Raw genomic sequence first — 22,582 nt, forward strand, 5'->3', positions numbered from 1 at the left:
ACAACAGAATACACATTTTTCTCAAGTGCTCATGGAACATTCTCCAGGATAGATCATATCTTGGGTCACAAATCAAGCCTTGGTAAATTTAAGAAAATTGAAATTGTATCAAGTATCTTTTCCGACCACAATGCTATGAGACTAGACATCAATTACAGGAAAAGAGCTGTAAAAAATACAAACACATGGAGGCTAAACAATACACTACTCAATAACGAAGTGATCACTGAAGAAATCAAAGAGGAAATAAAAAAATACCTAGAAACAAATGACAATGGAGACACGACGACCCAAAACCTATGGGACACAGCAAAAGCAGTTCTAAGGGGGAAGTCTATAGCAATACAATCCCACCTTAAGAAACATGAAACATCTCAAGTAAACAACCTGACCCTGCACCTAAAGCAAATAGAGAAAGAAGAACAAAAAACCCCCAAAGTGAGCAGAAGGAAAGAAATCATAAAGATCAGATCAGAAATAAATGAAAAAGAAATGAAGGAAACGATAGCAAAGATCAATAAAAGTCAAAGCTGGTTCTTTGAGAAGATAAACAAAATTGACAAACCATTAGCCAGACTCATCAAGAAAAGAAAGGAGAAGACTCAAATCAATAGAATTAGAAATGAAAAAGGAGAAGTAACAACTGACACTGCAGAAATACAAAAGATCATGAGAGATTACTATAAGCAACTCTATGCCAATAAAATGGACAACCTGAAAGAAATGGACAAATTCTTAGAAATGCACAACCTGCCAAGACTGACTCAGGAAGAAATAGAAAATATGAATAGACCAATCACAAGCACTGAAATTGAAACTGTGATTAAAAATCTTCCAACAAACAAAAGCCCAGGACCAGATGGCTTCACAGGCGAATTCTATCAAACATTTAGAGAAGAGCTACACCTATCCTTCTCAAACTCTTCCAAAACATTTCAGAGGGAGGAACACTCCCAAACTCACTCTACGAGGCCACCATCACCTTGATACCAAAACCAGACAAGGATGTCACAAAGAAAGAATACTACAGGCCAATATCACTGATGAACATAGATGCAAAAATCCTTAACAAACTGCTAGCAAACAGAATCCAACAGCACATTAAAAGGATCATACACCATGATCAAGTGGGGTTTATTCCAGGAATGCAAGGATTCTTCAATATACACAAATCAATCAACGTGATACACCATATTAACAAATTGAAGAAGAAAAACCATATGATCATCTCAATAGATGCAGAGAAAGCTTTCGACAAAATTCAACACCCATTTATGATAAAAACCCTGCAGAAAGCAGGCATAGAGGGAACTTTCCTCAACATAATAAAGGCCATATATGACAAACCCACAGCCAGCATCGTCCTCAATGGTGAAAAACTGAAACCATTTCCACTAAGATCAGGAACAAGACAAGGCTGCCCACTCTCACCACTCTTATTCAACTTCGTTTTGGAAGTTTTAGCCACAGCAATCAGAGAAGAAAAGGAAATAAAAGGAATCCAAATTGGAAAAGAAGAAGTAAAGCTGTCACTGTTTACAGATGACATGATACTATACATAGAGAATCCTAAAGATGCTACCAGAAATCTACTAGAGCTAATCAATGAATTTGGTAAAGTAGCAGGATACAAAATTAATGCACAGAAATCTCTGGCATTCCTATACACTAATGATGAAAAATCTGAAAATGAAATCAAGAAAACACTCCCATTTACCATTGCAACAAAAAGAATAAAATATCCAGGAATAAACCTACCTAAGGAGACAAAAGACCTGTATGCAGAAAATTATAAGACACTAATGAAAGAAATTAAAGATGATACAAACAGATGGACAGATATACCATGCTCCTGGATTGGAAGAATCAATATTGTGAAAATGACTCTACTACCCAAAGCAATCTACAGATTCAATGCAATCCCTATCAAACTACCACTGGCATTTTTCACAGAACTAGAACAAAAAATTTCAAAATTTGTTTGGAAAAACAAAAGACCCTGAATAGCCAAAGCAATCTTGAGAACAAAAAATGGAGCTGGAGGAATCAGGCTCCCTGACTTCAGACTATACTACAAAGCTACAGTAATCAAGACAGTGTGGTACTGGCACAAAAACGGAAAGATAGATCAATGGAACAGGATAGAAAGCCCAGAGATAAACCCACACACATATGGTCAACTTATCTTTGATAAAGGAGGCAGGAATGTACAGTGGAGAAAGGACGGCCTCTTCAATAAATGGTGCTAGGAAAACTGAACAGGGACATGTAAAAGTTTGAGATTAGATCATTCCCTAACACCATACACAAAAATAAGCTCAAAATGGATTAAAGACCTAAATGTAAGGCCAGAAACTATCAAACTCTTAGAGGAAAACATAGGCAGAACACTCTATGACATAAATCACAGCAAGATCCTTTTGGACCCACCTCCTAGAGAAATGGAAATAAAAACAAAAATAAACAAATGGTACCTAATGAAACTTCAAAGCTTTTGCACAGCAAAGGAAACCATAAACAAGACGAAAAGACAACCCTCAGAATGGGAGAAAATATTTGCAAATGAAGCAACTGACAAAGGATTCATCTCCAAAATTTATAAACAGCTCATGCAGCTCAATAGCAAAAAAACAAACAACCCAATCCAAAAATGGGCAGAAGAATTAAGTAGGCATTTCTCCAAAGAAGATATACAGACTGCCAACAAACACATGAAAGAATGCTCAACATCATTAATCATTAGAGAAATGCAAATCAAAACTACAATGAGATATCATCTCACACCAGTCAGAATGGCCATCATCAAGAAATCTAGAAACAATAAATTCTGGAGAGGGTGTGGAGAAAAGGGAACATTCTTGCACTGCTGGTGGGAATGTGAATTGGTACAGCCACTATGGAGAACAGTATGGAGGTTCCTTCAAAAACTAAAAATAGAACTACCTTATGACCCAGCAATCCCACTACTAGGCATATACCCTGAGAAAACCATAATTCAAAAAGAGACATGTACCAAAATGTTCATTGCAGCTCTATTCACAATAGCCCGGAGATGGAATCTACCTAAGTGTCCATCATTGGATGAATGGATAAAGATGTGGCACATATATACAATGGAATATTACTCAGCCATATAAAGAAATGAAACTGAGCTATTTGTAATGCGGTGGATAGACCTAGAGTCTGTCATATAGAGTGAACTAAGTCAGAAAGAGAAAGACAAATACCGTATGCTAACACATATATATGGAATTTAAGAAAAAAAAATGTCATGAAGAACCTAGGGGTAAAACGGGAATAAAGACACAGACCTACTTGAGAATGGACTTGAGGATATGGGGAGGGGGAAGGTTAAGCTGTGACAAAGCGAAAGAGAGGCATGGACATATATACACTACCAAACGTAAGGTAGATAGCTAGTGGGAAGCAGCCGCATAGCACAGGGAGATCAGCTCGGTGCTTTGTGACCGCCTGGAGGGGTGGGGTAGGGAGGGTGGGAGGGAGGGAGACGCAAGAGGGAAGGGATATGGGAACAGATGTATATGTATGACTGATTCACTTTGTTATAAAGCAGAAACTAATTAAAAAACATTAAAAAATAGAATAAAATGGATTTCAAACTTGTTAAGAGGATGACTAGCCTTTTATAAGATATTGAAAAGTGTGAGTAATTGAAGTTTTGAGCAGAAGGATTATTTGATACTACTGATATGCTTCAGCTGGATAACAGTCTTTTGATTCAGGCCTTTTACTGGATGGGCCAAAATGTTTGTTCAGTTTTTTTCCTAAGATGGCTCTAATGGCATTTAGTTGTCTTTAACTTCATTTGAAACAATTTTGTTAGACTGTATGTGACAGCTGTCATATCAACATGCATTTAAAAAAGAGATCAAAATTGGTGAATCTTTGTGTAGCCATTTTAATATTGAAGATGGAAGAAAAAAGCAACATTTTTGGCATATTATGGTTTATTATTTCAAGAAAAGAAAAAATGCAACTTAAATACAAAAATAAGATTTGTGCAGTGTATGGAGAAGTTGCTGTGACTGATCAAACGTGTCAAAAGGGGTTTATAAATTTTGTGCTGGAGATTTCTCACTGGATGATGCTCCACAGTCAGCTAGACCAGTTGAAGTTGACAGCCGTCAAATTGAGACGTTAATTGAGAACAATAAATGCTGTACCACACAGGAGATAGCCGACATACTCAAAATATCCAAATCAAGCATTGAAAACCATTTGCACCAGCTTGGTTATGTGAATTGCTTTGATGTTTGGGTTCCACATAAGTTAAGCGATAAAAACCTTCTGGACGTATTTCCACATGTGATTCTCTACTTAAATGTAATGAAAACATTCTGCTTTTAAAACAACTTGTGATGGGAGATGAAAAGTGGATACTGTACGATAAAGTGGAATGGAAGAGATCGTGAGGCAAGCGAAACCACTACCAAATACACCAAAGGCCTGTCCTCATCCAAAGAAGGTGATGTTGTGTATATGGTGGGATTGGAAGGGAGTCCTCTATTATGAGCTCCTTTTGGAGAACAAAAGATGAATTCCAACAAGTACTGCTCCCAATTAGACCAACTGAAAGCAGCACCTGACGAAAAGCCTCCAGAATTTGTCAACAGAAAATGCATAATCTTCCATCGGGATAATGCAAGACCGCATGTTTCTTTGATGACCAGGCAAAAACTGTTACAGCTTGGCTGGTAAGTTCTGATTCATCCGCCATATTCACCAGACATCGCACCTTCGGATTTCCATTTATTTCGGTCTTTACAAAATTCTCTTAATTGAAAAAATTTCAATTGCCGGGGAGACTGTAAAAGGCACCTGGAACAGTTCTTTGCTCAAAAAGATAAAAATTTTGGGAAGATGGCATTATGAACTTGCCTGAAAAATGGCAGAAGGTAGTGGAACAAAAGGGTTGTTTATTGAATTTTATTGAATACATTGTTCAATAAAGTTCTTGGTGAAAATGAAAAATGTGTCTTTTATTTTTACTTAAAAACTGAAGGCACTATTTGCCAACCCAATAATTCAAGAGAATCTTCCGTGGGTCATTGTAAATAAGTGGTGGGGATGAACACTCACCTGAAGAAAGTTAAGGGCAAAATGAATGGAAAAAAATTGGAAGTGGAAACAGAAAATGTGTCCTAGGGTCTTAGATGAATTTTTTGATCTATGGAAAGAAATAGATGATATAGATATAGATATAGATATAGAATACATGGTCTTCCATGTTTCCTCAAACCTCTGAAACACCTGAGAATTTGACACTGAATTGAATCCTTTTGTGACTCAAGTCCAAGGAACTGTATACAAGATCCAGAGTGTAGGTACATACCTACAGAACACCAGTACCTCATCTTAGGGATAGCTTATTGAGTAAGCTGTAATTGCCAAACCACTGTAATTTATAAGAAGTAGCTCCACCAGAGAAGGAGAGCATGTCCTAAGGGACCAATGTGACTAGCAATGCATACATGCTACAGGGAATTTACTGCTGATGGCTTACTTAGAGTGAGGTGGTCTGTATACACCCAGCCTTGCCTCTCCTGAGCACCCATGTTTGGAGTGTAGTCACAGGACCTCTGCCATGCTGTGGGTCTCTATGCTGTATTGCCTGTCCTGGCTTTTTCTTATCATTAAATAATCTGGGATTGGGTGAAACTTGCCGTGTTTCATGACACTTTGATTATTAATCCAAATCATTGCTGCTAACTGAACAGTGAGTAGTGCAATCAGTTTATGCTAGAATTTTCTCCCTAAGATTCCTCCAGCTTTTAAATGCTCAAGTTTATTGGAAAATAAATCTTTGAAATAATATTCAAGTGATGGTCAGTGTAAGCTGTTCAATAACTTTTGGTAGAAAAAGTGGCGTCTTTCACCCCTTTTGCAAAGAAATCTGATGGTTCAATTATGACACAACACAAAATGCTGCATAATAAAATCTATTATAAAGATTGGTTCTGTCTTCGAGAGCAGAACATCAAGCACAATGTAGGTACTGACTTTTATCAAAATGGGTGGAGACACCTTCAAAAATTAGTTTTTACCATGACCAAAGCTTACAAACTAAAGGACTTTTTTAAAAAGAAAGGAAAAAGTATTTTCATGTTTATTCACTCACTCAAAAGGAATCATGATGCATATTTTAAAAAATAGCATTTTCTATTTGAATTTGTACTTGTCTTTTCACCCATATTTTTGCAGATAAAGTGATAAAATGGGACACTTCAACTTCAGCTTTGCTGAAATATGTGTTTTGAGAAATCCAGGTTTTATAAAAAATGATAGAGTAGTGGTGATCAACAGATAAAATGTGTATGCTAGATCTTTTCTAGGAGCTCAAGGCACCTCGCACGTGTAATGTCATTTGTCCTCACAAATATAGAGATTCTGGAAGACAAAACAGTGCCTTTGCAGTGTTCATCACAGGGGCTGGGGATAACACATATCAGGGTAGGAACTGTTTTCTTCATGACCTGAGTTTTTAAGGTCTGCATGCTTTTTTTTGTACAAAAGTATTGTTCTTGTATTTTTATAAACTTTATTTTAAATTTATGTGGTAGAAATGTAGTATTGGGGGAATTATTAGAGCAACTAAGATTTCTAAAGACATTCAAAAATTTTTCTTATTCCAATCATTTATTTTGTAAAGGGTGTTTCCAAATGATTAATAATAAACACACAAATGCCTACTTATAGAAATTTACTTGAAATATTTTGTGTATGAATTGATTTTGCAAATGAGGGGTTGGTTCCAATTTGAGTGGGCAGTTAAGATTTTTTCAGTTGCCCACTTTATGGACACTGCTTTGTAATGTAGTCCCCGGGTCAATAACACTTTATATACAAGTCAAAATTCCATACATAAGCTTTTGCTGTACTGAAAAATAGATACATTTTAATTTTGACCATGTAGAAAATATCATCCTTTCCAATTTCCTACGTTTTATGGGCTCAGTTTATGGTCAGCTGTCACTGTTTACATCTCCTGCTATTTTTGCAATGAATAATTACCTGAACCCTGAGAAAATAATTTCTTCTTGAAAAGAATTAAAGTCATCCATCATAAATATTTTGTTATTTTATCTGTGAAGCTACTGTTTGATAAATGTTTAGATGATTCAAGGTAAATTTTGTGTGTACATTGGATCTATGATCAAACTACTAATGGACAGACACTAAGGAGGGATAGTCACTCATTCCTTCTCTGTATCTCTCCTTTACTGTCTTAGTCCCAGTTTCTTCTTTTGTTTCATACTGTTTTTATTTTTTCCTTTCTTCTTCAACTTTTCTTACCTTAAGGCTAGACGTATTTTGTTTCCCAACTTGTCTTGAAATTTTAGTGATTCATTGGAATTCAAGGTGGTTAGAAGGAACTTGAAAGCTCAATAAAGGGACAGTTGTTAACAACAACAAAAATGCATCTACAGCTAAATTTTACAACTTCTTCTAAATTCAGCTTTTGCCATATTATTAGATATAATTGCAGTACCTGTAGATCCATTCTGAATATTTGCCTCCTTTCCTCACTAGGCAGTTATTTGTTATTTATTTATTTATCTATTTATTTTTAATTGACGTATGTTGTGTTAATTTATGCTGTAAAGCAAAGTGATTCAGTTATACATATATATATATATATATATATATATATACACACACACACACACACACACACACACACACACATTCTTTTTCATATTGTTTTCCATTATGGTTTATCACAGGATGTTGAATGTAGTTCCCTGTGATACAGTAGGAACTTGTTGTTTATCCATTCTATATATCAATATGATAGTTTGCACCTGCTAATCCCAAACTCCCAGTCCATCCCTCTCCCATCCCTCCTCTTCCTTGGCAACCACAAATCTGTTCTCCACTCACTGGGTTCTTGAGTGTATGTAGTCCTTTAGTCTTGGCATTTACCTAGTCAAAGATTATTGCATTCTGGCTCAAGAGAGAACTTCCATTCTATAGGTAAGGAAGCTGAAAGGAGGATTAGTTATGTACTTAAGATGATCTTAGATGATGGTGGGAGAAATCCATCTTCCACTCTCCTTGCTGGCTATTTGGTGGACCAGCCATTGTGCCATCACCTGAGCTGAGGCCTGTTTGATGCCTGAAGTCAGCAGCTCTCAAGTTGTTAGAAACAGTTGGGAAGAGGCCAAATTATAGGTTAGGTGTCATGAAACATATTTCAGTATAGAATATTATTGCAGAAATTAAAGACTGAAAAGTAATTCTTTAGTACATATAAGAGAAAAATCAGAGCATACTTGCTGCTGTGGTTTTGTCATTTATAATAAGGTGCAAATATACAAGTACCTATTTATTTTATTGTTTGGTAAACATTTTAGTTTTCAATACAGATCCTCCTCTACTTACAATTGGGTTACATCCCAATGAAGCCACCATAAATGGAAAATATCATTAGGTTGAAAATGCATTTATTACACCTAATGTCATAGCTTAGCCTAACCTACCTTCAATGTGCTCAGACCACTTACATTAGCCTACAGTTGGGCAAAATTATCTAACACAAAGCCTATTTTATAATAAAGTGTTAAAAATCTCATGTAATTTGTTGAATACTCTACTGAAAGTGAAGAACAGAATGGTTGTGTGGGTGCTGAATGGCTGTAAATGTATCAATCGATTGTTTCCCCTTATGATCACGTGGCTGATGACTCACTGCCACCGCCCAGCCTCACAAGAGAGTATCCTACTGCCAGGGAAAAGCTCAAAGTTCAAAATTCAAAGTAGTTTCTTCTGAATGTGTATTGCATTGGCACCATTGTAAAATCGAAAAACTTTAAGTCGAACCATTGTAAGGCAGGGACTGTCTGTATACCCTTTTGATAGCAATAAATTAAAAAATGGAAGAGCATGTTTAATTAAATATTAAGGCTGAATTTCTGAATCTCAAAAAAGTAGATGATTTGTACAACTTGCAATTTGTACAGCATGTGTGTAAATATTTACATTCATCATAGGGGCTGTGGTGATATTTTATGATCACCTAAAAATCAGCAGACACAGATACACTAAAAAAAAATCAGCACCTACTCAAAATATTAGAATTCATTTTAAAAGGACTGTGCAAAAAGGCAATCATTTAACACATGCAGTTGCAGAAGATGTATTTACACATCAGTTTATTAAACATGACTTTTCATTTAGATCTGATGACAGTTGTCCTATTTTGCTTTGCTTTCTTTCATTCCAATTTTTTATGAACATGTGTATAGGTTGTTGTGTTTGGTTTCATCAGCAGAGGAATAGCTTCACAAATGTTTAAAAGATGATGATTTTATGTCAATGTTGTTAGAAGTCAACAGAAATGGAAGTATTAATCTAATAAAAATCAATTAATTCAAATAACTTCATGTTTTTCTTCTGAAATGTGGAATCAAATGTATCTAGAAGTTCACCCTGTTGAAGATGAAACATTTGACAATATTGTGATTGCTATTTAAATTTGGTGAAAATTTTAAACATTAAAGTATTTTTTTCTGTGGTGATAATAGGAATGCACATGTTGGTAGGCTACAGCATAATGATAAAAGTAGTATTCTTGCTAAACTAAGAAATACATGGACCAAAAAAATGAACTTCAAGTTGGCTTGAAATATGAACACATAATTCATAATTACATCCAAATAAGTCCCAATCATCTAGTGATGAAATTATCAGCTGTAGATGACAAAGCTTAACAAAATTTTTATATATAAACAGAGTAACTGAACCATAAACGTACTGTAGAACATGCTTTCTCTCTTTACTGTTCATATAATACCAGATTTTAAAAATATTTGAGACTTCACAAAACACTTCGTTAATCAACCTAAGTGTCTGATATTGGTGTTAAATATTTTTATAAATGTGTCCTGTATTTATTGCATTTTGCTAAGATCAGTTGAGAATCTTTAATCAAAATATTCAACAAGTGGGATACTAAAAACTCCAACTTTTGAATATTTTTAGCAAATTATGATTATTGAACACTAAGCACACAAACAGGAAGATACTAAAATCTCTACCTACAAAATCACAGGAAAGAGCGGCAGGCTCTGCGACCCAGCTCTGGCTCGGCTCTCCCTGCCGGTCTCCCCCTCCGTTGCGGCGGCCGGTGCACCCTGGGATAGGGAGCGATCTCAGAGCGAGGCCACAAGATGGACGTGGGATCCTTCCACAGAACAAGTGCAGAACAGAAGAAGCTACTGAAGCAGCTGAAATTCGCAGAATGCCTACAAAAACAGGTGGACATGAGCAAAGTAAATTTGGACGTTATAAAGCATTGGATAACAAAACGAGTAACAGAAACCCTTGGGTTTGAAGATGATGTTGTGATTGAGTTTATATTCAACTAGCTGGAAGTGAAGAATCCAGACTCCAAAATGATGCAAATCAACCTGACTGGGTTTTTGAATGGAAAAAGTGCTACATAATTTATGGGAGAACTGTGGCCCCTGCTCTTAAGTGCACAAGGAAACATTGCTGGAATCCCTTCTGTTTTCCTAGAACTGAAGAAAGAAGAAATAAAACAGAGACAGATTGCACAAGAAAAGTTGGTATCTATGAAATAGCAAGATGAAGACAAGGATAAGAGGGATAAGGAAGAAAAAGAAAGCAGCAGAGAAAAAAGGGAGTGGTCTCAAAGCCCAAGAAGACGCAAATCCAGATCTCCTTCCCCTAGAAGACTATCTTCCCCTATCAGGAGAGAGAGAGAAAGTGCAGTCATTCTCAATCTCCCCATCACAGAACCAAGAGCCAGAATCCTTCCCTTGCTCCAGAGAAGAAGGAAAAAACCAGAACTCCCAGAGCCATCAGTGAAAGTAAAATAACCTTCAGTACAAGAGGCCACTTCTACTAGTGACATCCTGAAAGTTCCCAAGCCTGAACCAGTACCAGAGCCTAAAAAACCTTCTCCAGAGAAAAACTCCAGAAAGGAAAAGGAAAAGGAAAAGGAAAAGGAAAAGGAGAAGACCCGACCAAATCTCGGTTGCATTCCAAGTCAAGATCCTGGAGACGTTCTCGCTCTCCTTCTCATACTTGACCGAGAAGGCGCCATAGATCCTGGTCAAGATCATACTCACCTAGAAGGTGGCCAAGCCCAAGGAGACAGCCATCTCCTCAAAGAAGAACTCCACCGAGAGGAACGCCTCCTCCACCAAGGCATAGAAGGAGTAGATTTCCAGTCAGACGAAGAAGGCATTCATCGGCATCCTTGTCCAGGAGTAGCTCATCATCTTCTTTATCTCGTTCCCGGTCACTGCCAAAGAAGCCTCCAAAGAGGACATCCAGCCCCCCTCGAAAAACTCATAGGTTATCTCCTTCAGCAAGTCCTTCAAGGTGAAGTCATAGGCCATCACCTCCAGCAACTCCACCTCCAAAAACTCGTCATTCCCCGACACCCCAGCAGTCAAACCGTACAAGGAAAAGTCGTGTTTCTGTGTCTCCAGGGAGAACTTCAGGTAAAGTGACATAAAGGTACTGAGAAATATAAAGGTACTGAGAAAAGAGAGCCCCCTTCACCAGCACCCAAGCCTAGAAAAGTAGAGTTATCTGAATCAGAAGAATATAAAGGTGGTCAAATGGCTGCAGCCGATTCTGTGCAGCAGAGATGCCAGTACAGACGACAGAACCAGCAGTCTTCATCTGGTTCTGGCTCCTCCTCTTCCTCAGAAGATGAGTGACCCAAAAGGTCCCACGTGAAGAATGGTGAGGTAGGCAGGCGGCAGAGACATTCCTCTTCCCTAAGTGCCTCTCCATCAGTTCGAAAGTGCCAGGAAGAGACTTCCCCTCGTGGTAGACAGAGAAGTCCCTCCTCACTGCCCACCAGAAGGCGATGTTCTCCTTGTCCTGCTCCTCTGCCTAGTCGCCGCGGGTCTCACGCCACCGCCGCAATGAAGAACTTCTCCTCCCCAACGTGGTTGCTCACCTTTCCCAAGAAGATACTCTCCTCCAATACAGAGGACATATTTTCCTTCTCCACCTCCAAAGAGAAGAACAGCCTCACCCCCTCCCCCTCCTAAATGAAGGACATCACCATTTCCACCACCAAACCGTCAGGTCTCCCATTCGCCATCTTCCAAACAAAGAAGCTCCCCAGTCACCAAGAGACGTTTGCCTTCTTTGTCATCAAAGCACAGGAAAGGGTCTTCCCGGAGCTGATCTACCCGGGAGGCCTGATCACCACAACCAAACAAACAGCATTCGCCCTCACCATGGCCTCAAGCTCCTCAGACCTCCTCTTGTCCTCCAGCTGTTTGAAGAGGAGCATCATCATCACCCCAAAGAAGGCAGTCCCCATCTCCACATTCTAGGCCCATTAAGAGAGTCTCCAGGACTCCAGAACCCAAAAAGACAAAGAAAGCTGCCTCACCAAGCCCTCAGTTGGTAAGGGGGTTGGGGGTGGTCTCATCTTTCCGATCTATCTCGGGATCTCCTGAGCCAGCAGCTAGAACCCCCCCAGCACCTCCATCCCCTGTCCAGTCTCAGTCACCCTCTACCAACTGGGTACCAGTGGTACCGGTTAAAAAGGCTAAAAGCCCAAGACCAAGCCCATCACTGGCAAGGAACCCAGACCCAGAATGAGGTGGAAAGAAAAAGAAGAAAAAGAAGGATAAGAAACCCAAAAAGAATAAGAAGCACAAGAAGCACAAAAAGCACAAGAAGGAAAAGGCTGGAGCTTCAGCTGCTGCAGCTCCTGTAACCCCTGTAGCCATTGCTGCTCCCACAACCGCATCAGCACAGGGAGGGCCAGAGCCTAAGAAGGAGACGGAAAGTGAGGCTGAAGATAACCTTGATGACTTAGAAAAGCACCTACGTGAAAAGGCCCTGAGATCAATGAGGAAGGCTCAAGTGTCCCTACAGTCCTAGGTGGAAATGTTTGTTATATAAATTTTATTTGGTTTGTACGCAATTCAGTTTCAAAATTGCTAAAAATGTGTTTGAGCTTTAGACTATAACATTTGTTGTAATAATTGCTACGTTGAAGTCCACCATGTAAAAAAAAGGGCATGGATTTACATTGCAAAAGGTGTCCACAGTATATTAGTGACATTCTTTCATTGATAGCTGACATAAATTCATTTAGAGTGAAATATTTTAAGCCAAAAAAACATCCCTTTTTTAAAAAAGGGGGTTTAAATATTGTTGGCCTTCTTATGGTTCCTTTAAATGCCCGTCTATTCCCAGAGGTTTTTGTTTATATTTTTTATATTTTTCTTTCTCTTTTCCTTTTTCTCTTTTGAGTCTTAGTACCCATTTAAGTTATGATGCTTTCAACCTTGTGTGGTTTTTGCAAGCTTTGCCCACAAAAGAATAAATGAATATTTTAATGCCACAATCTTTCCTGTTGCCTGTGGAGTCTCTGCTGAAATGAATCAGGATTTGAGCTCTAGGATGAGACAGAAAATGAAAGCATGTTGTTCGCCAGGACACTGTGGGTTTATATTGATGTGTAACAAGTTGATTTGGAACACTGGAATTTCACTGTATTCTGTTTTTTTTTATTTTTATTTTTTTGTAAAGACAATTAGCTAGTCCCAGGAAGCATCCTTCAGTTATATAAAAATTTGTTTTATAAAATGTCATGGCTCCATTCATAATTTTGTCTTGTTCTTCCGATTGGTATATACAACTTTCAGAGCTCTTGTATTTGGAAAGCTGGAAGGGCCCAGACTTTGAAACAGTGTCTTGTTTTCACTAATTTTGTTTTGTTTTTTTTAAATTAAAGTCGTATAAAGCTTGTGGATTAAACAGAATAAATTTCTAAATTTAAAAAAATCACAGGAAAAACTCAACAGATAAACAATGAGGGCATAGACTGTGTAAAAGGTTTAATTTTACATTAATTAATTTATTTTTGCTATGTTGGGTCTTCGTTTCTGTGCGAGGACTTTCTCTAGTTGTGGCAAGTGGGGGCCACTCACTATAGCGGCCTCTCTTATTGCGGAGTACAGGCTCCAGACACGCAGGCTCAGTAGTTGTGGCTCACGGGCCTAGTTGCTCCACGGCATGTGGGATCCTCCCAGACCAGGGCTCGAACCCGTGTCCCCTGCATTGGCAGGCAGATTCCCAACCACTGTGCCACCAGGGAAGCCCAAAGATTTAATTTTGAAATTCTAAAATTGCAGTTTGGAATGTTAATTGTGGGATGACTCTTGATAGAGCATCTACTTTTAACTAGAAAAATGTAGATCCTCTTCCTTATTAAATAAAATCAAGAAATCTTACAGTTTTGTAGCATCTAGATTTGGTGATACTTTAAAAAGAATCATAAATAGTGATAACACGCTAGAAGTTTTTTGTGACAAAAACAATTGTTGAAGATAGGTACTTTGAATAGAGGAAGACTACCTACAAAAATAATTGTGCTGAAGTAGTTATTTTAAAACAAAATTTAGAATTGAAAGTATTCTTTATTTAGTAGAATTTTCACTAAGGTTTACAGTATTTGTACAGAGAATTTTATCTTGATTTAAAATACTATGGTATACTGAAAATAGTTATTTAAGGATATCAACATATTCAAACTTCTTAATTATATAATTCAACTCTGATCAAGGCTGCAAGTAAAATGTATTAAAAAGTTAAAATAATAAGATCCTATTTACAGATACATTCTTTTAAGAAAAGCTGTGACATAGAGGGTAAGAAATTGATTATAGTACCTGAATGTGTACCAAGAATTATCATTCTGCTTATAATTGTTTATAAGCAATATAAAGACTATCCTGTTTTAATACTCATGGAAACACATGGATATCTGGTATTTAATTTTTATAATATATTTATTGTAAAAACTAGTTTTTGAGTAGAATCTTTGTTGAAAATACAACCTGTTTTGCAACATTAACTATTTTAGCTCCTTCATTCACTTTTTTCACTAAGGTCTGAGATTTTATCTTGACTTTAAAATTGTTATAATAGGCTGGTACTTTTTATTGTGAGTAACTCTAGACTTTCTAAAAAGCCTTTTCTCCCTGCAAATTAATATTCTACAGGCACTAAGTGGTGGTCTCCTCAAGGACTGAGGAGGAGGGGCACAGCAAGCAGATGGGTTTTTGCAGTGAAGGTCCACGCAGGTGTTCACTCTAGGCATTTCAACTAGAAGGAGTTTAATGCAGGGGATTACCCAGGTTATGGAGGGGTTGTAGAGCCAAAAGGGGGTGCTGAGGCAACTCAGGGATTAGCAACAAGAGGAAGCTGCAAAAAAAAAAACTCCACTTAAAGCAGGGCTGGGGGTTGTAAGAAATACCCTGGCTTTCCCTTTCTCCAGCTGTCTTCCAGTGCATTCCCTGGTCAAACCTACCAGTCACCAGAGCAGACGAAATGGGAATGAGAGCAACAGGCGAAAAAAACAGCAGAGGAGTCAACTTTGTACATAATACATGTCCCCAAAGATGAAAATGTGTCTTCCCAATCTTGGCCATACTTAAAGTAAAATATCACACGCACACGGACACACACACACACACACACACACACACACACACACACACACAGAGCTATCTGGCAACTCCAAATAATACAGAACAGCAGTAAGTAGTTTTTGAAAATGAAGGTACAATTAGCTAAGTATTTAATTCTAGGCCTTCATTCAGAATCTAATTATTTACTCTAATTTTGCACATAATTACTAATTGAAGCAGACCAGACACAGTAGTTTAGAAGGGTAAAACAGGCTGCCAAATGTAGATGAAGACAAATCCAAAGTTGGAATATTTAGCATTCTGCAAATGGATAGAGAACAGAAAAAATACCCCATATAATTGAGACAAAATACATTAAAAGTTTTTCTGTGGTTGTTTAATGTAAAAAAAAAATCTCTCATCTCCAACTTGAGAACACTGGAAGGCAGGCCTTCAAGGCTTGAAACCTTGCATTTATTGATGTTGCTAAAGGTGAAAAATCAATCACTGAGAAAAGGTTAAATTATTAATAGTATTGGCTGTTTAAATGGGAAGAATTTATAAAAGTTATTACATGGATATATAGACTCAAGTGGCATCTGTCCCCTAGCGGAAACATAAGTGTATTTTGAATACTTCAAAACATCTTGATACCACATATATGCATATGTGGTATTACTAGAGAAAGACGTGTAAAAACATTAAATGTGAATAAGAAAGATTACTGTTAAGAAAACAAGTGAAATGCTATGCAAGCTTCCCTTACACACACACACACACACACACACACACCTCAGAATGAAGAATCTGACGGCAACATTAATTCATTTATTCTACAAATATTTACTAATCACTTACTACACCTCACATTTTGAATATGTTTTATTTGTTCAAAAATGACTCAGTTTTGGGCTTCCCTGGTGGCGCAGTGGTTGGGAGTCCGTCTGCCGATTCAGGGGACATGGGTTCGTGACCCGGACCGGGAGGATCCCACATGCCGCGGAGCGGCTGGGCCCGTGAGCCATGACCGCTGAGCCTGAGCATCTGGAGCCTGTGCTCCGCAACGGGAGAGGCCACAACAGTGAGAGGCCCGCGTACTGCAAAAAAAAAAAAAAAAAAGACTCAGTTTTAAAAAATATCTCACAAGCTAACTATATAAAACTTAGCCAGATGAAGGGTGAATGCACTTTAATTTCATGATTGTTTATTTTGAGATTGATGTGTATGATTGATGTCACATGTGTGAGATGTTTTCTTTTGCTTATTTACTGATATTGAAATATTCAGTTTATTGGGGACACGTTTATCACCTGAAATAGATGGTAAATATTTTAAAGATATTATCATGGGTTATTTGGCAAGGATGTCAGACAATTTATACAAGAAAGAGGTAAGACTAGTATTTGCATATTATGACTCCCAAACTACAATATTCATAGAAAGATATTTTTGTGATGCTATTTGAGAGAAAGCAGAAAAGGAAATGAGAGATAGCACTAAACGTTAAGTTCCCCAACTCCACCACTGCCACCAAACCTCACCACCCAAAAGTGTTTATAAAATGTGTTTATGTGCAGTGGCTTATTTCTGGAGAGAAATCTCAGCTTTCATCAGACTTTAGACTTTCAAATGGTAAAGTACCATTGAACTAGTGTAATTGCAATCTTCTCTCTCTTTATCTCAACAAAAGGTGCACTTTTTTTGCTTTTATTTTTTGCTTCAGAAAAATAGCTCATTTGTGGGCTCAGGTATTTTTCCATCCAAATGTGTTTATTAATGATGAAACTGTCACCATGGTTTCTCCAAACGTATCAGGGAAGTTTCAGTGAGCAATTAACATAATTAAAATCATTTTAATTTTCTAATGTCCTATTTGCTATTGAGTATAAAATTCCAAGTGAATTAATAAGCTAAAGTTTAGTGCATCCCTTAGAGGAGAGATGCAAAAAGGTGACAGTTCTTCAGTTGTAAAAGTTAAGTGGTGGCAAATGGAATTTCATCACTGAATGGCTTATAATTTAACCAATGAGAGAATAAAGATATTTATCATCTCATGTATAAAAACATGTTATATGCCTAGTTTATATCCACCCTGACTATCTCAAATCATTAAACATGAAAAAAAAAACTTTAAAAATAATTAAAATCAAACAACCTGGAAAAACACTAAGGAAAAAAAAATATAGAAGACAAATTGATTAGAGTCATCCTTCTCTCTCCAGATTTCCATCCCCCATCCCCCATTTTTATTCTTGGAGTGCCATCTGAAAAGATATCCCCCAACCCCCCATCACAGAATCCAAAGTTTTTGAATATAGTCTGACTACTGCATACATACATTTCATTTGGTGATGAGTTTTAATTTCTGATCAGTAAATACCAAAATTTGTTAATTTAGTCTTTACATGTGAATTTCTGTTTTCACTTGTGTTGATAAATATGGTGAGCTATTGTCATTGTAAGCCTGAAGATTTTAATACAGTAAAACATCACCAATTCTATTATTCTGCCATCTATTTAATAAAGCCAGCCCTACATATTTTGACTCGAGTCTACTGCCCAACATAGGTGAGTGGCAGATGTCTCATTTATTTCTCAGATTTCTCTCCTTAACTTCTTACTCTTGCCTTGACTTTTGGTTTACTGTCCCGTTTCTTAATTTCTGATCTTCATGTTGATATTTGGTCATCATGGTTTGACACTTGGGTCTCTCTTATAAACTTGGTTTGACTCCAAGTCTTGTGATCACATTTCTTATATGTGTTAAAGTCATTTTCAGTGACAAACCTTGATCCACTGATTGTACTGTCTTGTTTCTTCTATAAGTACGTCCTTGAGGACTTGTATCCTACCACTAATGGAATTAAAATAGTGTTATGTGGTGTGTATATTATAAAGTTTAAATGGCTTTTCTTTTAAAGTAGTTATATAACTTAAATTGCTTCTTTCAATTAAATTAGTGAGAGCCGTAGAATATAAAATGATCTAACTATTAGAGATGCAAGTAGTCATTTTTTAGTAATGTGCATTATTAATTCCTCATCATTGAATATTATACTCTTCTAGAACATATTTAACTTAGTTCAACAAAAATATTTAATTTGGAAGTATATGATTATTCCGACTTACTTCCAAAAAAAATTTGAGGTCAGGCTGAGGGATTTTGAACAGGCCTGGCCTTTGACTTTTAAGAAATAACCATGTGAGACACGTAAGATGCCTAACAATTTAGGGACACGTAAGTGGCTTTCAGTTCTGAGTAATCTGTCTTTCCTAACAGGCTCTCCATTTAATGCTGTGTGAACTACCATGTAATGATCGCTACCAGTGCAGCTAAATGTTTTTATAATTAAATCTATATTGAATGGATTTCTTTGTCTTTCCTAAGCAGTTTCCTGCTGTGTGTTTAAACTTCTTGCAGTTTAGAGTATTGTCGCAGAAAATGTAAAATATGTTAGGATGAAGTGGAATTGTGTTCTGTGGCAGGAAAAAACATATATTTTTGCCAAATAAATAGGTATTGAATTGTATTCATTAATAATGTATCTTGTAATGCCAGTTATAGCTTAGGAAAGATAATACCTTTTGTGAAATATATGGGAAATATTATATCTTGGCAAGGAATATAGAAATGTTTATAATTAACTCTTTCACTGTGTAATCTGTCTAGGTCCTCCATGGGAATCATGATCCATGGTGGTTGAAAGCAATAATTCAGGAGTTAGAATGAGTTTAAGTTCTGATTGTTCCATTTACTAGCAATGTGAACCTGATTATTTATCATTTGTAAGTCTGTTAAATGGGACAAATAATATTTCTTGTGGCATAGAGACATTTTGAAATTTAAATGTAAAGGGGTACATGTAACATGCCTAGCACAGTGTCTGGTACCTAATAAATATTAGCTATTATGATCTCTTTTTCTTACTAAACAAATCTCTTGACATGAAATTACATTGTGATTTATTTAAGAAAACAATATGGACGTACCTTTCAAATTTAGCCTACAAATTAGGGAACAAATGTTCATAGAAAATATTTACTTTCTTAAAACATTATTTATATCATATTTCCTATCCCACAGTGATCTGCAAAAAACTGACTTATATACAAATGTATTAATTTAACTGTATATAGTAAAGTCCACAAAATGGTTATATTAGAGTCAACACTTTTGCTTACATCTCCAGATTCTCTTTCAAAGCTATAAGGTAGATTTATTAACTTTAGTAGAAAAACATGAAGATTTGAACGTGTGTGAACCTAAGAAAGTATTTCTTTGCAAAAAATAAAAATGGACAAAATTAACTTTAGTACATGTAAATACGTTTGTCATACGAAATTAGTAGTTGCTACCTATTGATATAAATGAAAGTCTGTGTAGATAACGCAATGTGAGTACTGATTTTCAATGATGTATCACTGCAGTTCACATGTAACATGCCTCTTGCTATCTGGAAAGATCTGACTATTTTATTCTATGCATCAAGTTCTGTTATGTCATGTGGTGTTTTGAAAAGAGCATTAGCTTTGATATTAGACAGTTGAAACCTCAGCTCTGTCACTTACTGGTGGCGAGCACCACTGATTCCCCTTGATGAGCTTCAGTTTATTTGTTCATAAAATAGAGTTGTTGAAGGGCTAGTGTGAGTGTGCAGGTATGACAAACATTCAAATTACCTCTATGCTACAGTGGTTATTTCTCTGTTTTGGGCTCTTGTCCATTCATCATTTTTTACATTTGAAGCAACAGCTGGTGAAGCTCATTAGGATGCTTTTCCCTAATCTCCTTCCATGTCAAACTGGACTTGCCAGTCATGATGGAATTGCTATTTTGGAATATCTGCTTGTCTTATGGTAAAAGTCATATACTTGAGAAAATGTATAATAGAAAGAAAGAACCGGACGTCAGTACCAAAGACCTGAGTTTGCATTGTGTGCCTATAACCTAAGAGGTGTGTGGCTTCTCTGGGCCATGGTTTCCTCATTTGTAGAATGAGAAGAATAATAATATCTGTCTTGTTGCCTGATGTTATAAGAATCAAATCAGAGATGGTTTAAAAATGCTTCTTAAACTGGAAGTTCATCTGGTTATCTGATTCAGCTGGTTATCAAGTAATGGTTTCATTTTTGTAGAAGGATTGAATACTGGTGATATTTCTTACATTCTTGACATACTTTCTCATAGTCTTACAGTGGCTCTTTCAAAATGGCTGGCTGCAGTTAGGAGACATCTGTTCCCTAGCAACGGCATTTCCTGACAGTCCTCTGCAGCATCACAGCTTCTGGACACAGGTGCACACTACATGTCACAGTTTAGGAGTTTATTCACCTTCACCAAACACATATGTGAAATTTCTACAGCTTATCGAATGAATGGAAATCAATGACCATGACTCAGGAACATGCATGGGTTAACAATTCTTAAAACATTTTATTAGACATTTGATTTTACCTATTTGTCAAGTGTAGTAATTTATTTTTTGAACTGATGTCTCCTTTGTTTATGACAACTATTATTGCTTATCAAATTACACCTAAAGTCCTTGAATTTCACAGGCATCTACAAAATTGTGTTCTCTATATTTCTGGGAGATATTCAGCCTTATTAAATATATTAGTGTAATAATAGTAGTAGTCAAAGCACAGAGTTTTATTTAAGCTAGCAAATAATTATGCTTCACAATAGACCTATAAACAGGCCCCTGATGATTAATAAATTTATTAATGGTTATTCTGGTTATGGAAACAAGTTCAAATTGGCTTTTAGCCTAATGTTAGCTTTTAGTTTTATTAGGTGTCGAAGTGAATAGCTCTGCTCATATATAATTTCAATTTGTTAGGCAAAGAGAGCCCTCACATAATTTCTTTAGTGTTTTTAATACTTGTAGTTCTTAGATTCTGCTGAAGCACGTTTTTATCAGAATGACTATGTAAATCATTGAAAAGGTGCAGGCATTTGGAATAATCAGATATTTCTCAGCAATCTTACCTGAAAATAGTGCTGACAGTTCACAGTAGAGCTAATTAGTTTGTGGCTATGTTAATTGACGTAGGACTGGCTGACTGTTGCTTTGGGATTGTTTTTTGTTCTTTTCCAAAATCTTTGAGGCAATCATGATATCCATTTTAAGACCTGGTGTAATACTGGAGATAAGTAATACCTTGAGTTTTGACATCTGCACTTTCAGATATTCTGTTATGGCATTAGCAAGATAGATGGTTCCTTAATGCCTGCAATTCAGGAAATTAACTTTAGTTTCTAAAAAGAGAAAATAGCTAAAGACTAAACTCATCTAAAGTCTATTTCTCTTTACTCAAGCCATTATATAACTTTAAAAGATAAAATTATATGTAGTCTTGTTTGTCACATGGCACTCAAGAAGCATATGTGTGCAAATTATTTTTCCTGCCACCTACTGTGATATTATTCCCAGGCGCTACTTCAGAAACAAAGTTGTTATAAGGAGCAGAGATTTGGGGAGAGGGAAGGTTGAGAGAGGAGGGTTTCTTTGCAAGTAAATTCTTAATACAAGTTGTGCGCAAAAACATTTCAACATTGCTATGTCCATGCCTGGAACAAAGGACTATAGATCTCTTTCAAATGAACAGTGCCAAATATGAGTTTTCAGTACAGAACAATATGCTATCCAACTAATAAACATGTGTTTTTTAGAGAAACTGAGAAAAGTTATAGCAAAACAATTTCTGGCCATAACCATTTGAAAAGATGTGTAATAACATTGTGATTTAGAGGAGTACAAACTTAAAAATAGCTATGTAACCCATAGGATTGATAAAAAATGTAAAATTCTGAAAATATCAGATATTGATGAGGTTTTTTTGAAAATAACTGTTCTCCCACACTGCTAGTGGGGACGAAATGGCTGCAGCAATTTTAGAGGCTGTAAAATAACAGTGCAAACCCTCTGACTAGCAATTTCAGTTCTGAGTATCTGCCAGAGATTAGCACATCTGCCTAAGGAGATATCAACAGGGATGAATTGTAAACAAATTAAATGTTCATCAAAAGGGAGAAGGATAAATAAAATGTGGTACTTTTTTTTTTTTTTTTTTTTTTTGCGGTGCATGGGCCTCTCACTGTTGTGGCCTCTCCCGTTGCAGAACACAGGCTCCGGACGTGC

At 36.7% G+C, this 22,582-nt stretch overlaps 1 pseudogene across 1 annotated transcript; it reads left to right on the plus strand.

Annotated features, from left to right (window-relative positions):
- Window positions 1-10,232: 10,232 nt before the first annotated feature.
- Window positions 10,233-12,912, plus strand: LOC309810882 (serine/arginine repetitive matrix protein 1-like; annotated as a pseudogene). The gene has a single exon. The product of its transcript is annotated as a serine/arginine repetitive matrix protein 1-like (transcript).
- The last annotated feature ends 9,670 nt before the right edge of the window (window positions 12,913-22,582 follow it).

The sequence above is a fragment of the Mesoplodon mirus genome (genome assembly GCF_964341445.2).
Source record: "Mesoplodon mirus genome assembly, chromosome: 10".
NCBI classification, from domain to species: Eukaryota; Metazoa; Chordata; class Mammalia; order Artiodactyla; family Ziphiidae; genus Mesoplodon; species Mesoplodon mirus.